This window comes from Marmota marmota, unplaced genomic scaffold, assembly GCF_001458135.2.
Source record: "Marmota marmota marmota unplaced genomic scaffold, marMar, whole genome shotgun sequence".
In the NCBI taxonomy this organism is placed as follows: domain Eukaryota; kingdom Metazoa; phylum Chordata; class Mammalia; order Rodentia; family Sciuridae; genus Marmota; species Marmota marmota.
The window spans coordinates 5,796,431-5,818,651 of record NW_025999894.1 but is presented as its reverse complement, the minus strand read 5'-3'; the positions used below and the strand labels follow the sequence as shown (position 1 = coordinate 5,818,651).

Sequence of the window (22,221 nt, the reverse complement as noted above, 5' to 3'; positions counted from 1 at the left end):
ACATTTTCCACCTCCCTTTGGCCTTTCTGGCTTCTGCTGGTCTCCTGCTCTCGAGCCATCGGGGTTGGTGAAAGGCCACAATAAGGAGCGAGAGGATGTTGTTGGTCCAGTTGTATTTGTTGAAAGCTTGGCTGGTTAAACAGACTGAGGTTTAGATTTGTTTTGTTGTTGTTAACTTTCACTGTTAGATGACTCATAGAGATGATGGAATTCACTCAAAATATCAAGACGCTTTCTTATAGAGAAATTGTGCTCAGAGGCTCCTTGCCAGGAAAGAGCAGGATTGAAAGGCCTGGGGGCTGACATGGGATTTCAGGGAAATTCCTTCCATTAGAGTGTGTGAAAGACTCTGGGCACAGAATTTCAGCACTGATTCCCTTGATCTGAGTGTAACAGGCTGTATGAGTCAGCTTTGCCTTGTAACAAGCAACTCTCAGTGGTTTGCAATATTTTATCTTCAAATAACATGCAAGCAAAAGGCTGTGTCTCTGCTTCATTTGTTCATCCCTTTCTGGATCCGAGGCTGAAGTAGCAGCCCCTATGAAGGACATGCCCAGTGTAGAAAGGGAAAGAATAAAGGCACTGGTAGAAACTTGTTATATACACCCTTTAAAAATTCTACTTGGGGCCAGGCATGGGGGGGCCACGCCTGTAATCACAGCGACTTGGGAGGCTGAAGTAGTAGGGTCACAAGTGCAAGGCCAGCCTCAGCAACCTGGTGAGACCTTGTCTCAAAATTTTAAAAAGGGCTAGGGATATAGCTTAGTGGTAGAGCACCCCTGGGTTCAATCCCTAGCCCCCCCCTCATACAAGTTCTTCTTGGATTTGGTATGTTCAGATCCACTGATGTTCTCTTGCTCAACATATCTTGCGGTACAGTGTGAGGGTGTGCGGGAAAGTATGCTTGGCTGATGGGAGGTGCTGCCAGCCCAGGTGGGGATATAAAAATCTTCTGCAGGGAAGGGAGGCATGAATAGTTAAGGATATAATTCAATCTGGTACACGTTTCCCTCGTAGTCATAAATAATCCCTTTTGTTCTAGCCTGCACAAAATGTCGCTCACATTCCACTGATGCTGGGCAATCACAGGGCCAAACTTGATGGTGGGTAGGGAGGTGAAGGTGGCCTTTGCCCCAGGTGACATGACACCTCGCAGGGAAATATGGTGCATGTGACTACTGAAGAGAAATCATTGGAGGCCGTTGGTTAAAACTGAGCTCCTGCTCTGCACCCTAGCAGATCCGGCTGAGTCAAAATGAAGTCAGTCTCTAAAGGTCCATGTCACCAAGCTGAAACTGAGCTGTTTTCTGACCTTTTTAGAAGTCAGGATTAAATAGAAAACGGTTGAATTTCCCAAATGGGCCAGTTTTCATTGGCACGGTTGTAAAGTTCCCGCTGCCTTAATCCTTACACAGACACACAAAAGGTAATACAATTTACTCTGCTGTTAACCAATCTGTTATCTTCCTGTCATTCTGTCTTCCTGTCCCTGCCTTACAAGGAAGTAACTTTGAAAGGATCAATCCAGTTTTTGCTTTTCCTTTCTTGCGTGGGCGCGCTCTCGTCCAGCCAGGAGGTCCACGGAACAGGGTAGAGGAGTGTGGGGCTGTGGAGTCATGAATCAAGACCTCCGGGACCAAGCTGGAAGCGGTTCTGATTTTATTGCGTAGTTGCCACGTACATACTCAGGTGGTAGCTGGGCAGAGTACAGGCAACCACCAGTACAATTCTTTGCCATCTGTCCTTGCCGCAACCAATCAAGGAGCAGCCATGGAGCAAGTGCTGTGACTGCAACACGTAGTCTTAGGCCCAGGGCTGTGCCTATGGGGTCAGCGGTTTGCCGCTCACGCACCTAGCACGAGGGAGGCGGTTTACCACTCGGGTGCCATTTAGGTATGCCATCTATGCAGTCCTGCATGCACTTGTCCCCACACTTTCTGTTCTCTTCAGCTGTTTTCTATGTGCAAATCCTGCCGCCTCGGCTTAGCTCACTGGAACGCTTTTCCTGTTCATGGAAGGAAGTGTGGCCCTTTCTAGAATTGCAAATTGGGCACCGTGCGGGCTCCTTTATAGAGCCTACCCGAGTCCCAGAGCCTTAAATATTATACCAGGTATGCAATTGTAATTACAACTGAGGACACAGACCGAATTCCAAGGAGAGATCAAGGCCAGGTCTGTCTGAACCCTTCCCTGTCTGCACACCGTCTCCTAAGCAAGACGCGGCTCGGCTCCTGCAGATCTCAAAGCCAGGTGCAGGACAAGACCCATCAGCTACCCTGAGACAGATGAGTAATTAGAGCCGGATATCAATAATCACAGCCGTGCCCACGTCTACCTGGAGCAATACTTCAAACAGACTTCCACACGGGCCCCGAGGAGAGGTTCGCGGTTATTATTCTGAGGAGCATCTGGTTTTTCATCAACTGTACACACAGCCCTCTCGCACCTCAATAAACAACTGCTTAAGTGGAATTTAACGCTCCAGGGCAGACGGCGCTCCCTGTTCCAGAGGGGATTTGGAACGAAAGGTGAGCGAATCCCTGTCAATCTAAAGTGCACCCTTCTTACCAAAGATGTAACCGAAGGCAGTCACAGGGGATTAGAATAGAGCTTGCATGCCACAGAGGAAAGGGGAGGGGCTTGGAGGAAACACCCCCTGCGACAGTCGCCTACACAAGCAGGATTTGCTATCCCTCCTCCGAGAAGTTTCCCAGGAACTGAATGAGCAAGACCACCTGAAAGAACCTCCCCTTGAAGGTACCAAAGCCCCTGGCAGGTGTGCTTGATCGGGTGACCCAGGAATGACTTTGTCACTCCACTCTTACTCCACAGCTGGCACTGAGCAGGCCTGTGGGAAGGGTGCAGTGTCTGTTCACGCTCCTCTTTGCTGTGTCAGACGACAAAACTACAACCCCTGGGTCTTAGGGTCTTCGTTGCAGTTCTAAAAATCATTGGGCACGGTGCCCAGTAATCCTTGGAATTCAGTCTGTCCTCACTTGTAATTACAGTTGCATACCTGGGATAATATCTACGGCTCTGGGGCTCAGGTAGGTTCTGTAAAGGACCCGGCACGGTGCCCAATAACTGCCCATGGTTTAGGAGAAAGGAGGTAGGAAGTCAATTGGGGTCTCCTCACATAAGCCCTTGGAAGTCATGGTAAGAAGGTGGCTTTTGTGCTGAGGGGTCCATATGCCACTGGATGGTTGGATCTCGGCCTCACTGAGGTCTTAAGAGGCTCCCCCCGGCTGTTGCGTTGGGATAGATCATGGACAGGCTGCCGCCTCATATCCCACAAAGTATCTCCCCTGCTGTCTAAAGCGGTTCTGATAATGCCTGTTGTCAAAAGTTTACAAAATGTCTCATGAGAGCATACAGAGAGAAGCCCTTTTAAAAAATTGTCATTAAATTTAAATTTAATGGAACTTCTCTTTGTCCCCAAATAGAAAAGAACCCAGTCTCTAGCTTTCCGTCTGCTTCTCTAACGTCATTGAGAATAGTGAAATTCAGCAGCAACAGAAACATTTGAAGAGGTCCTTGAAATTTATTGTGACTGGCTTGTGTGAACTCTCAGGAACACACTGATAAGTGAGTTTGAGCCGCATCCCTCGTCCCCAGCAGAGTGCCGGGGTCAGCCAGAGTGTCAGATTCAGCTCCGATGGCTCCTGCCTGGTCACCCCGAAGAAGCTCTGTTTCCAACCCACGTCACAGTCGGGGCTCTGAGCGTCTCTGCCTTTGAGTTGCCGACTCTTGACCTTGTCCTTGCTGCTGAGGAAAGATCCACTCGTGGGCTCGCTGCGTTCTGGGCTTCTGTCGGAAGCGTCTCCGGCTGCCCATCCCTGGTGTGGTCCAAGTGCCTCCCTTCCTCTCTGCCCGCCTTCACCGCTATGACCCTGCTCAAGTGGTTTGTTGGGTTTCGGTTTTTCCCAAAGAACTTACCCATTTCTTTTCTTTATCTTATTTTGGTTTAAGATGGAGCTGAGAAGGTCTACCAGCATGCTCACCTCCTCCTCCCCAGTATTTCAAGGGCATCCTGTGTCCAACTGAGAAACAGCCTTGCTCTGGAACAAACCACGTCCAGAGACATGTTCCAGTAAGTCAGGTTTGAGGCACGGATTCCATTTCAAGTATGGTCATAAGGCGGGCAAGGGCTCTCCTTTCCTTGGGCTCAAGGTGCTCTGCAGGCTGACCGCCACTGGGGGTTCAGTGAGCTATCCACCACAGAGCTGTTTGCAGCGCACACTGAGGACAGAGTCGTGGGGGAGCTGGGGCTGGTTGACAGGGACGCCTCTTCCTTGCCGTTACCCTCCTTCTGACGCCAGTTGCCATTGCCTCACGGATTTTCCTTCCCATGCATTTTCTGGACTGAGAACCAAGCCTTGAACATGTGGGCTTTTGGGGGACATTTAAGACTCAAACTACAGCCAGACATTTGTGAGATCTGGTGACTGCGAGGAAGAGAGGGAGCTGGACAAGGCAAGCTCTCCGTGGAGTCTCATCCCACCACTGATGGAACAGAACTCAGTTTTCTATCCCAGGCCCCCAAATTTCCCAGTAGGTTCTTCATAAAAGCCAAAGGTAGACAGTTGTGACCAGTGTGATGGAACATTTGACCACAGTGCACACAGGAATTCTTGGTTTTAATTTAAAAAGGTATTTTGACCACCAAATTAGTGGTTTTCAGTAGACTTCAGATGACTTGGAGTGTCCTGCAAAATCTCACATGTTAGGCACTGTGTCACGGTTCAGAGATGAAACTATCAAATCGGGGTTTAGTGGATTAATCCATTTGGTAATTTGAGAGGACTCCCTGGGAAGTGGTGAAAAGTATAGGCAGATGGATATGGCCAGAGGAAGTAGGTCTCTGGGGGCGTGGCCTTGTGGGCTGTATCTATCCCTGGCCCCTTCCTATCTCTCTTCCCATCTCTGCTGTCTAAGATGGCTCTCTTCCACCACACCCTTCCTCCATGTTTCTGACTTGGAGCCAGTAGACCATGGACTGAATCCTCTGAAATCACAAATTAAAATAAATTGTTCCTCCTCTAAATTGTTCTTGTCAGGTATTTTGGTCAGAGTGATGAAAAGCTGACTAATACGCGGACTTCTGAAATCATTATCTGGTTTTACGCTCTTATGTGATAAGACAGTGAATCTCCCACAGGATAAATCCCCCAAATGATCTGGTACAGCTGTGAGCTTAGAGCTAAGGTTAGGTTGCTGCCTGGTCTTTCTGTTCTGTACCTGGCAGGTGACAGTGCTGATAAGATCAGTTCTTTTGATCCCATTTGCTTTTGGCCACCTATGGTACCTACCTCCTCATCCTGGCCGGAGGCCTTCTTAGTACAGGCAGGTGGTAGTCACAGAGGAGTCGGGGAGGTGGATCAGCTCAAGAATGTCCACTGGGAGAAAATGGTGCGGCTCTTTCACTTGATGCCCCTGGTCTACTGAGGTTGTACCTTGAGTGTGCCACTGATTAGATGGTGATTCATGCACACTTCTATCTTGCACTCAGCCCAATAAAGAGCTTCTGGTGAAATTTAAGGATGTCCACATGCCACCAGAGCCCTTGCAAAACTGTGAGTCCCTTTCCCCATTTCCAAACTCTCCAGAATCCTGCAAACCACCCTCTGGCTGTGCAAGTCTCTGTGCAGTGAGATGCCCCACTGAGAAGCGGGGAAGGTTGCTGTTCCTCACTTACCCCAGGTGCTCCTAAATTAGGCATCACATTTCCTTTCTAGCATCTTCCCCAACTCAGTTTTGTTCCAACTCATTTTAGATGGAAGCATTTCCATGTAGAATAAATTCCAGAAAGGAGAAATCCAGCTTTCCCCGCCTCTGTATCCATAGCCCCAATGCAGTGCTTGGCACCTGACAGATGCTTAGCAAATGTTGGCAAAGTGAATGGTTTGAGGGAAGTGGGAGAAAGGGGGTATCTCATGCATCTGTGGTTGGTGGATTGTGGGAAATGCAAGGATCCACCTGGCCCCTTCTGGCAGCCTTTTTTTTTTTTGTCATGCTCTGCTGGGAGATCACAGAGAACTTGGAGATGCTCTCCCCTTTGGGTGCCATTTTACCAGGGAGCAGACTGCTTTCCATCTGGTCACTGAGGATAGAGTAGACAGCCCTTAGCAAATGACATCATCCTTGTCCCCTTGTTCCTTTGCCCTGTCCAACTTCATCAGACCCCTTTTTAATTTGCAAATGTTCTAGGAAGTGTGTGGATCTCGTGCTGGTATTAACTAAATATAAAATCTCCATGTGTGTGGAGGGGGAGGCGTATGGCCACTCTGCACTTGAGCTAAATGTGTCTGCTAGTGAAACTCGGCACAGTCTGGGTGTGTGTGATGAATAAATTGGGGGGAGGGTGCCATAAGCCTCCTAGAGATTCATGCCTGTTAACCAGAGGCGGGAGGTAGGGCGGGGGGCTGGATTTGGAAGGATGGCTTCAGTGGCTAGAGGGAGTGCTGGAGTCTTTCCCTTTAACTTGGCCTTGGCCCATGTCTGATTGTTGGATTGTTGCCCCAGTGCTGTGGAGGGAGCGGGAAGAGAGGATGTTTGTGAAATAGAAATGGGATGTAGTAGGCCTGATGGCCCAGGATGGTGGCATGCTGGAGAAGCGGTAGCAGTGTCTCATTGCCACGTGGTGACAGCTGCATATGGCCGCCTCCACTTCAGGAGGCCCAGAGAAGGAGACTGGAAGAGAGATGGAAGGAACCATGCGTGATTGAACTCAAGGACCCCCAGAAATACTTGCAGGAAGGACTTTGTAAGAGCCCGGGGTCCTGCCTTGGTTAGTAACCTGTGGCTATATTTATGTTTAAGGTGACCCAGTGGTGATTTAAGTTTTCCTTTTCCTTCCTGACATAAGGCTTTGTGTTTGTGCATATTCACGTGTGTGCATGTGTGTGTAATGGACATGTTTGCACAGGTGCGTCTGCATCTCAGTACTGTGAGCACAGACAGCGTGTCGTATCTTGGAGGTTAAATCTAGGTGGGGTTAAAGGAGCACTCTTCCGTTCATTCCAGGGCTTATGGACGGAGCAGCGGTTCCCGTTGTCCTAAGAGCGAATGGCTCTCACATGACTCCCTCTTGATCAACCAAAGGCCAGGCTCCCTGTGTGCCCCAGAGCTCCTGGGTGAGGCCAGAAGTGGGGCCGTGTGTTGCAGTCGATGGCACCAGACGTTGGCATATGGCTGTGGGGGTGTAGGTGGCTGATTGCCATTTACACCAAGACACAGTGCAGGTTTCCTAAAAATGTCTCCTTAGCAGACGTCTCTTTTGGGTGGATTAGGGGACATTTTGGTTAAAACAGTCAGAGGTGTGAATCCAGGAGCTGCTGGGGTGTGAGCCGCTCCAGGCTGACGTGCTCGGGACCATCTGGGCCCCGTGGGGTGTGGTGTTGTCAGACTCTCAGCTTCCGCCTACTGCAGGGATTAAGGGGGCACTGGCGTGTGAGCGAGTCGGGCCATGACACTGAGCCGGGGACGGCTGGAGAAGGCCTGGTGCGGTGGCAGGGGGTGTCTCACTTGTACCCACAGCATTTAAAATTATGAAGGTGACCGAGTGACAACATGGAGAGGCCAGTGCCATTTAAAGGGCAACTTAAGACTTATTTCTCCCTAAGAAGGTGGCGGTGCTGTGTCTGGCAGGACCAAAGGAAAACCCTGGGAGGCAGGACAGGGCGGGGCCCAGAGAAGCAGGCAGGGCAGGCGGGCGGCAGCCAGGATCGCTGGTGTTAACCCACTTTCCCTCACTTGGCCAAGAGCAACTTAGAAGAGCAAAAGTTCATTTCCACTCAGGGTTTCAAAGCTTTAGTCCCTAGTCAGCCGACGCCATCGCTCTGGGTTTGGGGTGAGGCAGGGCAGCGTGGTGGAAGGGCGTGGTGGGAAAGCTGCGGCCAGAGAAGGGGCCGAGGAAGGTGACCCCTTCCGGGGCAGGTCCCCAGTGACCCGCCACGTCCTGACTGCCTGCACTTACCACCCAGTTGGTCCCTTCAAACTAAGATGGACTGAGGAGGTGACTGCTCACATAACCCCATAACTATCTCACCTTTGAGTATTCCTGCCTTAACAAAAGAGCCTTTGTGGACCCCCCCACCTCCAAACCTTTACAGTTTGGATAATTCTGGTGGGCTGTGGGCTGAACGGCTGTCCCCAGCTGACTGGTGGTCTGCCCTGGGTCGATTGCAGCCAGTCCTGGTGAGTGAGTTTGCAAAGGCGGTGGTGGGCATAGGAGTCACTCTCCGAGAGACTTCTCTCTCCTCACTATCTTTAGGGATTAGCCAGGCCTGGGAGGGGAGCCCCTCCCTGGGTCTACAAGCTCCCGTAAAACATAAGTTAGAGAAGACACTAAACCATGTTTAGTGTACAGGGTTGGAGTGACAAGAGGGTCTCCGGCTTGGGTATGACTAGGCAACCTGGGAGCTCAGATTAGGGCAGCAAAACACCCGTGGATAAAAAGAAAAACCATTTCCCCCCAATTAAGAAAAGCAGAGGGGCTGGGGTTGTGGCTCAGCAGTAGAGTGCTTGCCTAGAATGTGTGAGGGCCCTGGGTTTGATCCTCAGCACCACATAAAAATAAAGATATTGTGTCCAACCACAACTAAAAATATTTAAAAAAAAAAAAAAAGCAGACCCAACTATGCCCCTAGAAAAACTAGTGGAATGACTTGAATAGCCAAAACCAATCCCCAAACGCACCCTGGACAAAAGTCTGATTCACACTTTTATATGTGGATTTCCTTTTCTATAGCAACCCCACGTTTTAACTTTCCAGCGCTGATAGTCAGACATTCTGACATTTCGAAGCTCCCCTTGTCGATGGGAACTGGAAAGGGTGGAAGAACATGGAGCGGAAGACCGGGCTGTGTTCAGGCTGAGCCTTCCCCTCCGTCCCCGTTTCTCTGGTAAGAGAAGTGTCCTGGTTGCTAAGAAGTGGCACACAGCCTCACCACACTGCAGGTGGGCTCCATGTCAAGCCATGGTCCCCAGCCTTGGAGGAGCCATGGTCAAAAGGTCCCAAACCTGTGATGTATACCGGATGGGCTCTCTGGTTTGTTTCCCTGGGGGACTGGGCCAACCTCTACCCACCTTCCCTCTTGTGAGTAGATGAAGCCGTCTCCTATTTCACTGAGCAAACAGAGCCTCCCAAGAGGGCTCCATCCGCCTCCCGCCCTCTTGCCCAAATGAGTGTCTCATCTTTGTCTTCCTCTCTGCTTCCCAACCGCTGCCTTGGAGGGAATTGGGTCTCCTGCCCGACCGGCTTTTTCCTCATTACTTTTATGATGGCAATCCCCCTCCTTGGAAGGATGCTCCTGACTTTCCATTAAAAAGCAATGGCTTGGGGACCCTGTGCCCTCCCATTTCTTTCTTGCTGCTGCCCTCTGACCTCATAGCTGGCTTTCTCCAGCTGAGGGCATTTTTGGCATCGGATTATAAATCAGGGCTTTTTGGAAATGGCTGGAAATATCAGAATGGTTAAATTCCTACTTTGTTCCAAAGGACAAAAAAGCAGATATGGTATGTGTTTCGCTCCCCTCCTGGAACCACAGCTAGGGAGCTCCTGGTGGTCGGCCGCGTCACCAGTCTCCACCTGTGAGCTAATTGCCAGTGTGGTGCTGACATCTCGATCGCAGCCTCTGCTTCTCCGTGTGTGTTGGCCGTGGACGGGACCAGGTCGGCGCTCTGCTCTGGTCGATGCCTGTTGCCCCGTGTTCCCCTCTCAGCCCAGCCCCTCAGGTCCTCCTCCGTGGGTTTGCTGAGCTACTCCCATTATGGACCTCATCTTGCACATGTGGTGGTCTTGTCTTAAATTACCTCTTGGCTGACCGGGATGCTTCCTCTTCCGACTTAAGAATAAGTCTCCTATTTCTTTCATGGCTCTGAGAGTGCAAGGACAAACGTAAAGTGCTGGGCATGGTGGCACACGCCTGTAACCCTAGCAGCTTGGGAGGCTGAGGCAGGAGGACAGCAAATTGAAAGCCAGTCTCAGCAACTTAGGGAGATCCTGCCTCTAAATAAAAAGGGCTGGGGGGGGTGGCTCAGTGGTTAAGCACCTCTGGGAAAAAATGCAAAACATTTCTGCGAAGGACCTATGACAGAACTGTGCTGGCTAGAGGTGAGGACCTTGCTGCTCAGAGAGGCCATTTGCCCGGTTGCTTGCTTGTTAGCTAGAAAAGCCAGAGGATAATCCCAGGTCTGACCGTCTCCAACGCTCCTCCTTTTCCTTGGCTTAGTTACTGCTGTTTGTGTGCTCCGTGGGTAATTTCTTTCTTACCTACGGCACCAATTACCACAGTCTGTGCCTGCGAATCCCAAATCTTATTATATAACAACTCACAAGTCTTTAAGAACCAACCGGCCCTGTATCTTTAACTGCTTCTCAGAAATGTCCAAACTGATAGGAACCCCAGACTCATTCAAAACCAGATTTGTTTCTCACTGTCCACGTGTGTCTTCCTGTATTCCCTTTATTGCTAAATGAAGCCGTCAGCTACCCACATCAGAATCTGAAGGTCCCACGCTTTGGGTCTTTTCAGCCTTCTCGAATGACCTGAAGCCCACTTTCTCCCTGCCGACCTCAGGGAAAGGTCCCCTCTGGGCTGTGCCCACAGGATTTGTTTTATGGCCCTGCAGAAGAACAGCTGTCATCAAATAATGACTGTGTAGAATAGATGCTGAATAATCCAGAGTGGTCCATGGGTCCTGGGTCACCAGGGTAAGGGTGATAGGATGGGGCAGGCCGAGAGGGGAGAAGGGAGCAAGAGGGAAGGCGTTCTGCAGAGGACTCTGGGAACTGCTGAGGTGTGACAGGGAGGGGGCATAAGGGACGTACGTCACAGGAGGGGATTCCAGCTGTAAGTTGTTTTGGTTAATTTCCAAACCTGTCTGGCAGGGTTGGCAATATTACTTTATTTTGTGCATATGTGTGGAAGGACTATTTATAAAGGTGTGATTACTCTTTACCCATTTTATAAATGGATTTTAATATATATTAAGAAACAAGAGTCTGTATTGAGCTGTAAGTACAAGTGTCCCGGAGATGCTGGGTGGGGCGTGGCGCCATGTCTAGTGTTCTCATTGTGCAACGAAATGGGGAGGTGCTGTCCATCCTCTCCTAGCTGCATTTTCTGTGCCCACCTCCTGAGTCCTGAGTAACTGCCGGTGAGGATGGGCGATTCTTTGCCTGGGCAGGTATACCCCGGCTCGTAACCCTGAGAAGCTGAGGGTCCTCTGACCTCCCCAAACAAAAGAAAACTAAAGCAAAACAAACATATACACAAATATACAGTTCTTCTCGTTCTGCTAAACATTTCTGAACATCTGAAGCCCAGTTTAAGACATCTGACTCCATCCTTCCTTTATGATTTTCCAAATTAGTTGCTCCAGAGAGTATTGCATGGAAAGTCTTCTGTTGGATGCTAATAGACGAGAAGTGGAAAAAAGTACTCTCTGGTACTGTGAGCCTGGGAGATGTGATTCAGTGAATGTCTGAAGGCCCAGACCCCTGGGAGGTGAGTCTGATGACCAGAATCGTGACTCCCTGGGGTGGTTTTCCTCATGCCTACCGGACCATAGAACAGTCTTGTTGGAGAAGGGGTTCACAGGACCAGTTAGAATTTTCCAAGAAGTATAGTTTTGGAAACACCTCTATCAGCTTGGAGACTCCACACATGCGGATGTGTGTTGGCTGACCTTTACATGCTGTGCCATGACCAGACTGGTCGACCCTGCCTTGAAGGACAGCAAGGTAGCCATAGTCATAGAGGAGACTGTATATGGGGAGCAGTGATTTGAAGGGGCCACGAAAACTTGACCTGCCCCCAAGATCTCCCTCCCCCTATTCCTCCTCCTCCAGGAGAATAATCCCTATCCCAGGACGAATGGAGTCTCCAAGGCTCATCTTGTTTGACACCTGTTGGTTAACATCCCAGGGGCAGAGAGCAAGCATCCTGGCCACAGGCCTCAGAAGTCCTGGGTTTCTGAGAGCACGGCCCAGAAGGGACAAGCCCTGGATGCCAGGGGACAGCTGGATGTCTCACCTGTGGCAAGTCCAGGAGAAAGGCTCCGTTCAGGGAGGGAGAGAAAGGACAGAAAATTCCCGCACTGTGCTGTTACCAGGGGTCGGGCCTGCCCTGAGGCCCCTCGCTCAGACAGTCAGAATGCTGTGGTGCCCCGGGGAGAAGGCGAGAGGCACAGTGTCAGCTGGCCTTCTGTTCTCCATGCCACCCTGGAGAACCCCACACTTTCCCTCGTCCAGGAGTGGCCTGTGTCTTCCTCCCCGTCTCCCCCTCTCCTTCTCCCTGGGCGTGGGGCGTGTGCACATGGTCCTGCTGGGCAGCACCTTGACTGACACCTCTGGCTCTGCATCTTTATCTGCAATAGGAAGATGTGCTGGACCCGCTGAGGGGTCCACGCTGGAGGGAGGGGGAGGAGGAACGGCTATTTCAGGACGTCCGCAGGGCAGGGAGACCTTTGCCCGTGCCCACTTGGGCTCAGGCAGCTCCACGTGGCAGGGGGTGTCTCACCATCCTCCCGACTCGTTCTCTCCTGGCTACGTTTTCTGTGCCCACCTCCCAGGGACAGGAGAAGTAGCCGGGGAACATGCATTCTCAATGCCAGCCCTCCCTCCCCGTCTCTCCTCTGACGACTGGGGCTTCAGTCAGCCCGTTTGATTTCTCCTGGGGGCTGGTCTCTTCGACGTTTGCTAGAATTGACTGTCAGAGCTCTTCTGGAGGAGAAAGCCTTTGGAGCAGGCAGCCCTGGGCTCTGAGGTGCAGGACTGGCCTCAGAGGCACTGCTGGGGGGACCTGCCACTCACAGGATGCTCTCCTTGACCCATCCTCATGCTCGCAAGGCAGGATACCAGCTGAACTTCTAAGTCCTCTAGCAATCCAGAGAGTTTGCTGTCGAGGGGAAGGAATATCTGAAACCCAAGCGGACTTTGATTTTAGGCCTTTAATGAGATTTTCTTGAGGACACTACACTCTGCCAGGAAGCTCCGTGATTCTGAGTTGTTCGTGCAAGCCATGTCCTGTTAAACAGGGGCCTGTGGCAGACGAGTCACCTCTTCAGCAGCTGGAGTTGGGAGGGTCTACCTTGAGATGCGCAGGGGCCTGCTGGAACATCCTGGCACGGACATGTCCCTGTGGGGCAGGAGTTGCCAGGTGTCCACCTCCAACACCGTCCAGCCGTTGTCTCTCTTCCTGCAGTGTGCTGAGGCCAGCTGGGCCCCTAGCCCACTTCTGGCTCTGGGTAGGAAGGGGACAAAGGAAGGAAGGCCCCTGTGGAGGTCCTGGTGCCATCCACACCTGGAGTGCCCGTGTCTCCATCCTGCCTGTGGAGTCACCCGTGGGCTTCCTGGCCTTTGAGGCTCAGTGTCCTGGCCAGCTCCACCCCTTCCCTGTGGGCCCCTGAGCCAGGTCCGAACACCCTTCTTTAGCCAACTTCCTTTTCCCTCTTGGACTCTTTGGTTCTAACTTCTGTCTCTTTTGACTTACGGGAGGATCCAGGTGTCCTCTAAGTTGGTTCTGGCCCATCTGGTCTACGCTATCCAGTGTGAGCTTTAAAAGCAAGCATGATGTATTAGGGCATTGTCACTCTTCATGCAAAGGGAGGGAGTCACGGGCACTGGGTTCACCCTAGGTATTAGAGCAACATGGAAGTGATGACTTTCGTTCACCATGACATGTGGCCCGAGGGGGCGTAGGAGCACCTTTGCTTGGGGAGTGTCAGGCAGTGTCTCTGGGGATGAGACTAGAGAAGTCCCTCCAAAAGGTAGGACTGAGAGGACTCAGGCCTGGGACTGGCCTCAGCCCATGGGCTACATATTGCGTTTGATTCCTGGGGCATCCCCTGAGAATGGGCGCCTGCCAGACACGTCCCCTTGGCCTGTGATATTTGTCGTTGCTCTTGTTGAGAGCCTTTGGTGAAGCAGAACCTGAGGGTGGTTTTTCAGAAGGCACATGGGGGGTCAGCTTTCCCTTGGTTTAACAAGGTCAGATCATCTTGATTTACAGGCACCAGTGTGGAAAGTGACAGGGACCACAGGGGCAGAGCTGGGACTAGAACCTAGGGTGATCTCGCCCTCAAACATCCCAAGCCAGCTGGACATGGCCTCTCCCTCTGCTGGTTCCTTCCCCAAGGGAGGATGACTTCAGCTGCCCTTTGCCCACCCAGGACGCCATATGAGGGACCTGGACAGACACAGCCTATGGGAGGTTCTCCTGCCTCCAACGCCACCCTCTTATTCCCGGAGGGTCGTTCCCAGGCTCTTGTCACTCGGCTCACCTCTTCTGATGGAGACTTCCCTGTCACCGCTCCTTCTCCCTCCTCTCCTCCTCCTCCTCTGCAGCAGTTTGCTGGTTCACGAAGTGCCTGTCTTCCTCATCTCAGGGTGCCGGGTGCCCATCATGGTGCCTGGCATATGGTGGGCGGTGACCAGCCTCTTCCCACAGCTGGCTCTGTCGAGAGCTAGGCGGGGCCTTTCCCTGCCCAGCAGCTCACCGGCTCCCATTTTGTATGTGGCAGGAGTGAGAGGGAGGCACGGAGTGGCTTTAGGGCCGGGACAGCGAGGGTCCAGGTTCTGGGGGGGAGGCTGGTTGTGATAACCTGGGTTTTTTTTTTTTTTTTTTTTGGTCTCCTAATCATGAAGGCAGACATCTTTTCTGGGCAAATGAAAAGAGCAATCAAGCCCAATTACTTTGAAAAATTCTGATTCTTCCCTCCATTATCTTCCTTCTCTCCCTCCCCCTTCAAATTTAATGGGGATGGAGACAAACAACCTGTGCTCCCTGATGCTGGGAGACCTGTGTCAGCTAATTGCTCTGGAACGTGGTTGCTCTTTGTGCTGCAGGACATGCTGAGACCTCCCACGGCCACGGTCCAGCAAATGCGTCTTTCAGGGAGTCGCCGTGGCTGGGGTCACTGCAAGTGGCCATCCCAGTGCATGAGCAGATGCGGGCGATGTTTTTGGTGTTCAACAAGGGGTGTCTTAGGGACCTGGTGATATCACAGATGGGAATGTGGCCCACAGAAGCCCAGCAACAGGGACTGAAGTGGGCTTTTGCTGTTGGGCATCTGTCCAAAAAGCTGAACTTGCTTTTACATACCTATTCCTCCTGCAGCCTGTCATTCCTATGTGTGTATATGATATATATGTAAATACAGATGTGTATTTTTAATTTTTTTAGTTGATGGATCTTTATTTTATTCATTTATTTATATGTGTTGCTGAGATTCAAACCCGGTGCCTCACAGTGGTAGGCAAGTGCTCTTCCACCGAGCACAACCCCAGCCTGGGTGTGTTTAAAGGGTCTTGTGTTGCCCAGGCTGGCCTAGAACTCCTGGGATTTTTTTTTTTCTTCTCCTAACTGCACTGTATCCTCTTTGATCTAAGAAGCCCTTGGTTTTACTCAGTTTCCATCCTGGATCCAGAAGTGCCTTCTAGAAGGAAGTGTCTTTAATGTGATGTCACATCTTCTGGGAGCTGCATATGAAGCTGCTCCTTCACCTGCTGCTCCACACAGCACACGTCTGATCCTGTCGTGTTTGCTCGGAGCCTGTGCGGTAGGGCTCTAGGGGCCAGCCCCTACCTCTCAACCTCTTAGGCTTCACCCTGAGCCATGCACTGACTGCACGCCAGTGAGCAAAGCTCCTCTGGCACAGAGAGGTCTCATCCCTAACATGCTTCATCTCTGTCCCTTGCATTGGCATTCCAGCCGCAAGGCCACCTCATTGGCTTTCCATCTTCGTTCTCACGAGTCTGCAATGAGAAATCTTTCTCTCCAACTTTGCTTGTGCTGAATTTTTCAAATTTTATCAGCATTGCTGATGTTCTGACGGATTTCTCTGGTGTAATGACCTCCTGCACATAATCCTGTGATGAAGGGCCACGTGTTTTCTTTTTAATAGGTGCAGGTGCACAGGGAATATTCAGAGGCTTGGATTCTCCTGAGGAAAACGGGGGTGTTCAACGTGAGAGCCCCTCTGTACCATTGCTGGTGAGCCGCCAGCCTAATTGCTGCTGTTTAATAATTGGTGTCCACTTCTCCAGCTCGGTGACCCGGGGCTCAGAACACCTGCAGCGTGGGTGTTGACTACTGTTCCATCAACAGTTACAGGTACTGATGAGGCTGTCGCCAAGCAGTTGTTCCCAGCTACTTGCTGCCATCTCCTCTGTCCTGGAGGGTGATGCCTGTCCCTTCATTAATCCCTTTGTCCCATTTTTTTTCCTTTGTGTACTCAGATCCCTTCTCGGCCACCAGAGCGACCCTACAAAAATGCAAACCCGATTGGGTCAGGGCCAGGCCTGAGGACCTAACTGCAGGCTTCTGGGCCTCACAGGGTCAGGCTCCTGGCTGCCTCTCGGCCTGGGTTGCTGTTACTCCTTGTCCCCTCTTCCTCAGCCATCCCCTTGCAGACCCTCAGCCCTTCCTTCTCAAGGTCCCAGTGCCTGCTCTTCCCTCCAGATCCCCACAAGGCCCCACCCTTCCCTGGGACACCCACCCCCGCTGCTGTGACACTGTGGCTATACTGCTCTCACGGCTGCTGTCCCTCTCCCCATGCAGACAGTGTGTGACTGTCCTCGTACGTCCCCCCCCCCCCGGTTCATCTGCTTGGCCATGGCTGCAGTCCAGCTGTGAGGACGGTACGGTACTTCACAAGCAGCCACTGCCACCTGGGGGGGGAGGGCAATGTTCGTGCCAGGAAGGGGAGACCTGGGAGGCCACGTCTGGCAGACCTGCCTCTCTACGATTCCCTCACCCTCCTCAAATTAGAGTTAGACACAAAGAAAATGAGAGTTGAGGTATTAAGTGTAGAGAGCTGTGATTGTTGGCTCCAGGAAGAGAAAGCCCAAGGGGATCCCTGTGCAGCGCAGGAGTGCGGTGGCCTCTGCGGGGCCTGTTGTCGCCCTCTGTCTCTGTCCAGCATGGTACCTGGGCGTGCTCCCGGCACACACTAGGACTTAGGTGTCATGTCCAGGTCGACCTTTTCTCGCACGCCTTCTGTTCAACAGTCAGAACTGAGCACTGTCTCCTCTGCATCTGTTTTCTTCTTTTGGTTATTCCAATTAGCTCTTGTGTCCTAAATACTACTGAAAATAGATCTGCGTGTACCATTCCATGGACCCTGAGGAAGAACAGACCTGGTCTTTCTCCACCTCCCGTGTCCTGCACGGGGTAGAGAATGCTAAATGTTTACCGAGTGAATGAAGGAATTACGAGGATCTTCCCCAAATGGTGTCCCTTCGTCTTCAGATTGTATTATGGGTTAATAATATTTTGTTGTGAAAATCTCATCTGTAAAAATGTCATCTAACCTGAACGCTGAGTTTTCAGAGAACCAGAAAATAAGTTAGGTTCTCTGAAGACTGTTGGGTTTTAAAGTAATGAATCACACACATGCACACTAAAGAAAGATCAAAATATGTCTCACAGGGCTTTGGGATTATGTGCACTTTATTAAACACTAATTCTTTCAAAATTGGCAACTTGTGAATGATCTATATTAGCAGTTTTCATTCAGCTGAGCATTTGGTTAAATAAAATACCCCTTTCCAAACATTTTTCACAGAGAAAGAGTTTATTGAACGTTCTTAACTGGGTTTGCTGAAGGAAATGTTAAAACTCAGTTTTCTTTCCTTGAACCCAGAGTACTCGGCAGCAAAGAGCAGTGGCTCAGAGCAGAAAACAGAAAGGGGAAGAGGGGAGGGGGAACGGAGGCCGCACTGTGACCGGCAGGAGCTGGGCACTCGGGTGTTTGCTCCTGCAGGGAGAGGGCGGGCAGGCCCTGGATGTAAACTGGGTTTGCAAGACTGTTCAGGCCACTTTCAAACCAGGACAGGGATATGCTCTTCCTGCTGTGATCTACCGTTAGGATTGTACTCCCCATCCTGCTGTTCCTGAGGCCTCTCGGCCTTCCTGCCCTCACCCCTTAAAATGCCAAAGAAACAACTTTTTGTGTGTGTGAGCCAGTGAAGCAAGGATGTGGGAATTTGCTCAGCATGGTGCCAGGTCTGGGGACACGGGCGTAGGGTGAGGCATGCCCCGTGGGTCTCCTGCAGCTTCAGGCCTCCTCCTCCCCGCTCACCTGGGCCTCTGGGCTGAACTTGGCCTCTTCACTTGGGACACCTCCCCGGCCTGGCTGTCAAGTCGCTCTTTAGGACCTGGCTTGAGTACTCCCTCCTCTCTGAAGTGCTTCTGACTCACTGTGCCGAAGCAGCGGCTCCTTTTTGGTTCCATCTGCAGGTTTTCCTCTCTGTTCTTGGTGCTGGTCATTTGGCATTAGGCTTCATCCGTCCACGTGTCAGTCTCACTTGCGGCCTGGGTCTTCCAGTTCAGATGTGGTGTCGAACCTTCTCTATCCCTAGTTTTCTCTGGTACTAACAGTGCCTGGGTTTTGGCAGGCCTTTGGGAAATATCTGAAAGGAAAACCGTGCAACAGTGTTTTACGGGGGTAGTCAGTGCTTGGTGGCCTTGGAGACCTCACTAAGTTCCTTTCTCTCCAGCAATGACTTACCCAAACTCATGGTGCTCACTTGGTTCCCTCTTCCTAGCACCCCAGAAGAAGAGTGGCACCATCAGGGTCCAGAACAAGGTCTTGTTTGTTTTCTGGGGACCAAATCTGGGGCCTCACGTATACTGGGCAAGTGCTCTATCATTGACCAATCCCAGCCCCCTGGTCTAGTTTTTTGGCACTGGGGATTGAACCCAGGAATGCTTTACTAATGAGCTGCATCCCCAACTCTTATTTATTTTTTTGTTTTGAGGCAGGGAGTTGCTATGACCTCACTAAATTGCTGTGGCTGGCCTCGAACTTGTGATCCTCCTAGCTTGGCCGCCTGAGTCACAGGGATTATGGGCATGTACCACTGCACTTGGCCCAGGTCTTGTTTTAATCAGCCTCTTTCTAACCATAATTTTTCTGACATGATGGGTTTTGGTTTTCCACAGTAGATTAAAGACCCCTCCCGTATTTTGCCCATTGAGCTTCCAACACGGGATTCTCGGGCAGCGTAGCAGGAATGAGATTTTAACAGACTGTGTAGTCTAGGTGGCCGGGGATCTTGCTGCTGCCCTGAGCTCTGGTTTCCATGTGTTTTCATTCAGTAGTATCACGCTGCTTTTTCCTATTCGTTCTTAGAACTTGGTATAAATGATCAGTTTGACAGGGAACAAAGGCTCTCCTTCTGAACTGCACAATGTTTAAAATCAAAGTCACAATTATCATTACAAGTCCTCGTTTCCTGGTGATTGGTTTAACATAATTGCCTATTGGCGAAGCCGCCTTGGAAAACGCATCCATGTTGGCAAGGGGCAGTAAGTTAGGTTCGCTTGTCCCCTCTCTCCCTTTGGCTTGAATTTTGCATCTAGTGTGTCGGTTAGTTGGAGGGAGGAGCTGAGTGGGCCACGGCCAGGCATTATTCTCAACAGCCTCTCCCCTGTGGAAATTGAGTGTGATCCAGCTGTGGCTGGTTTGTAGACCAATTGTGCTTTGTGTCATCTCACCAGAATTCTTAGAGATAGACGGCATCCTTTAGCCCTGGAATTGGGAGATTCAATTTACTTTGCTCACTTAGAAAAGACAGGGAAAAAATAATCCCAAATCAGTGGGGAAATAGACTTTTCCATCTAGAAAGAACCATACAATATTATTTAATCTATTTCTCTTCGTCCGTTTTCTATTGCAGAAAGATAATTATCTCATTTTTTTTCCTTCAGAGACTCTCAGGAGAAGGAAATTTTGTTTTTCTTCATCTAGTTGGATCCCCAATAACATTCTATGATTAGAAGAGAAAGTAACTCACTCATGCTTTTACTCATACTGCCACGGAAGCTCATTCCACCCTGTGCGTCCTTACACTCAAGATTCTCATCTCTACGTGGGCCCTCTGTAGCATCAGGCAGCAAATTTGAATGGAGCACTTAAGAGTGTTTCAGGCACTGTGCGGGACCCTGGGGATGCAGATGTGCCCAGAACAGCAGCTGTCCAGCTCATGGGCTGGAGGGGAGACAGAGAAAACAACTTAAATAATAACATTTAGAAGTGGTAGTAAAATAATGATATACGCACACACTCACATGTGTTTATACGCATAGTGTGTCTTTAGGTTTAATAATGCCAAGTAGAGATAAAACCAAACAAAGAAATAAAATTAAAGCCAGGTGATGGCCAGAGAGAGTGAGTGACCAGGAGGCTCTGAGCAGAGATTGGAATCGTGACATGATTCCAATCATGACGAAAGGGGGAGAGGATAGAATCTTCCAGAATGAGGAGCAGCAAGTGTGAAGCCCTGAGGACAGGAGGTCCTAGAGGCAGGTGAGACACAGTGAGCTCTTGCCACACTGGTAAAGTGTGGGTCGTGTGTGTAAAAAGTCCAGATCATCTCGCTGTCTGTTCGAAGGTTCGGTTCCCCACGAGTCCGGCCTTTCTGACGGCACTTGTTGCAGTGCCGATGCGTGGAAAGCCCTCAGGGAGCGAGTCTGCTCTTCCTCCCTCCACCTGGCACGCTGCTCTGCATTCCTCTGCATCCCGCGGTCAGCAGGCCCCTGTTCGTCCTGCCCTGCCTTGGTCCTCTTGTTCCTGGACAGCTTCCTTGGCTTGTCCATTCACAGCTGTCTTTCCTTCCAGATCTTTCTGGAAGCCATGTTGTCTCCACAGGCAGAGCCTTTCATAGGGTCCTGGCCCCTCCCTGCCCAAGACACCACTTTGAGGTCTCAGGCGGCTCCTATTCCTGGCGCTCTCTCCTGCCTGGAGCCGGAGGCTCGTCTTGTTTCTCCCTTGGCCTTCAACCCAAAGCCCTTCCTCTTGAGCCTCCTGTTGTTGGGCCAGGGCATCCTTGCTTAGCGAGAGCAGGCTGACTGCCATACCTAACGCCCCTAAAGCCCCAGAGAGGGACTGTTCCCTGTCCAAGGCATCTGGCTGCCCTTCGGGCCCTTGGTCTCCGTGCACCTGTCGACTCCTGGGGTCTTGGAGTTCTTCAGATCTTGTGCGTTTGGCCTGCAGATGGGAAAAGCGCCAGCCAGGAGGGTTTTGTGAGATTCTTCAAGGTGCCAAGTCTAGAAAGGCTGCTTGTCGATGCCTGTCACCTATGCCCACCTTCCATCGGCCAGAACAGAGTCCCGTGGCTCACTCACCGCTGCCAGGGATGCCGGGAAATGTGGGCTGGGGGGAATGTCCCGGAGGAAGAGGAAGCAGACCCCAGTGAACACACAGCACTGCCTGCTTCCCCTGGGGCAGTCCTTGGTGTCCTTGCTGTGGTCACCCCCTGAGCCTTGTTCTCATCTGGCCTCTGACCTTGGCATCCTGTCTTTCCGGATCCTCTCCTGTCTCCCTCCCTCCCTCCCTCCCTCCAGAGACTTTTACGTTGGACATTTTCTCATAGCCATCCCTCCTCCTCTCCCTGGTTCTATTCCTGCCTTTCCCTTGACACTCTGGATTGCTATCTTCCAGAACATTCCCTTCCCTTAGCTCTTCAGCCTCAGCCTTGGATCTGTCCTCTGTCTCTCTACTAGGGCTGCCAAGCACCGCTGAGCAAGATCACAAGTGGTCATGGGGTGAGTGTCGGTATGGGTTCCAGGCTCCCCAGGGCTGGGCTCTTGGTCAGCTTTCTCTCGTGCCCTTGGTGATTATTCAGAGACTCTCCAGACCCCTCGAGACCCTTCTCAACCTTCATCCTCTGCACTCAGCACACCACTCCATTATGGTTTTTTGGCAAGGACCTGCCCAGTGAGGAGGGGACATGCTGGTTCATGCTCCCCTCACTCCAGACCTACCCACTCCCCTCCTTCAGCCCCAGGAGATTTGCACTCTGCTCCCCCAATTCAAGGTCAGTTCTTTGTTCTTCCCACCAGGTCTCCTCCTTGTTCTCCTTCCTCCATCTATGATCCTTGTTTCCTCCATATATCATCCTCGCCTGGTTCTTTGGGTGAGCCCACGCATGCCCAAATGTCTTACCTTTGAAACCGAGGTCTTCATCCCTGCCACCCCTGTCCCCCAACTGCCACTACTTTCTTTTCTTACTCTTTCAACAACTTCTGAAAATAACTGTTTTCATTTCTTCACTTCCATCACCTCCCAACCAGTGGCTTCCTAAACAAGTCCAGTGGAGAACTGTGAGTCACGTCAAGGAAATTCCCAGTGCCTGGCAGCATCGCCCCAGTCTTGGGGGAGCTTCTGTTTTCTTCCTTTCCATCCCATTAGTTCCCCACCCCACCCCACCCC

The 22,221-nt window shown here is 51.2% G+C and overlaps 1 protein-coding gene and 1 long non-coding RNA gene across 7 annotated transcripts in view; one reads left to right on the top strand and one right to left on the bottom strand.

The window, feature by feature from the left end:
* The window catches only part of Slc39a11 (solute carrier family 39 member 11), a 384,139-nt gene that overhangs the window by 196,309 nt on the left and 165,609 nt on the right, over window positions 1-22,221 (top strand). The window lies entirely within an intron of this gene.
* Window positions 12,993-14,412, bottom strand: LOC125613909. The gene is made up of 3 exons (XR_007344487.1): window positions 14,287-14,412; window positions 13,497-13,559; window positions 12,993-13,142 (listed from the first exon to the last, which is right to left on the bottom strand). It is a non-coding gene; the product is annotated as an uncharacterized LOC125613909 (long non-coding RNA).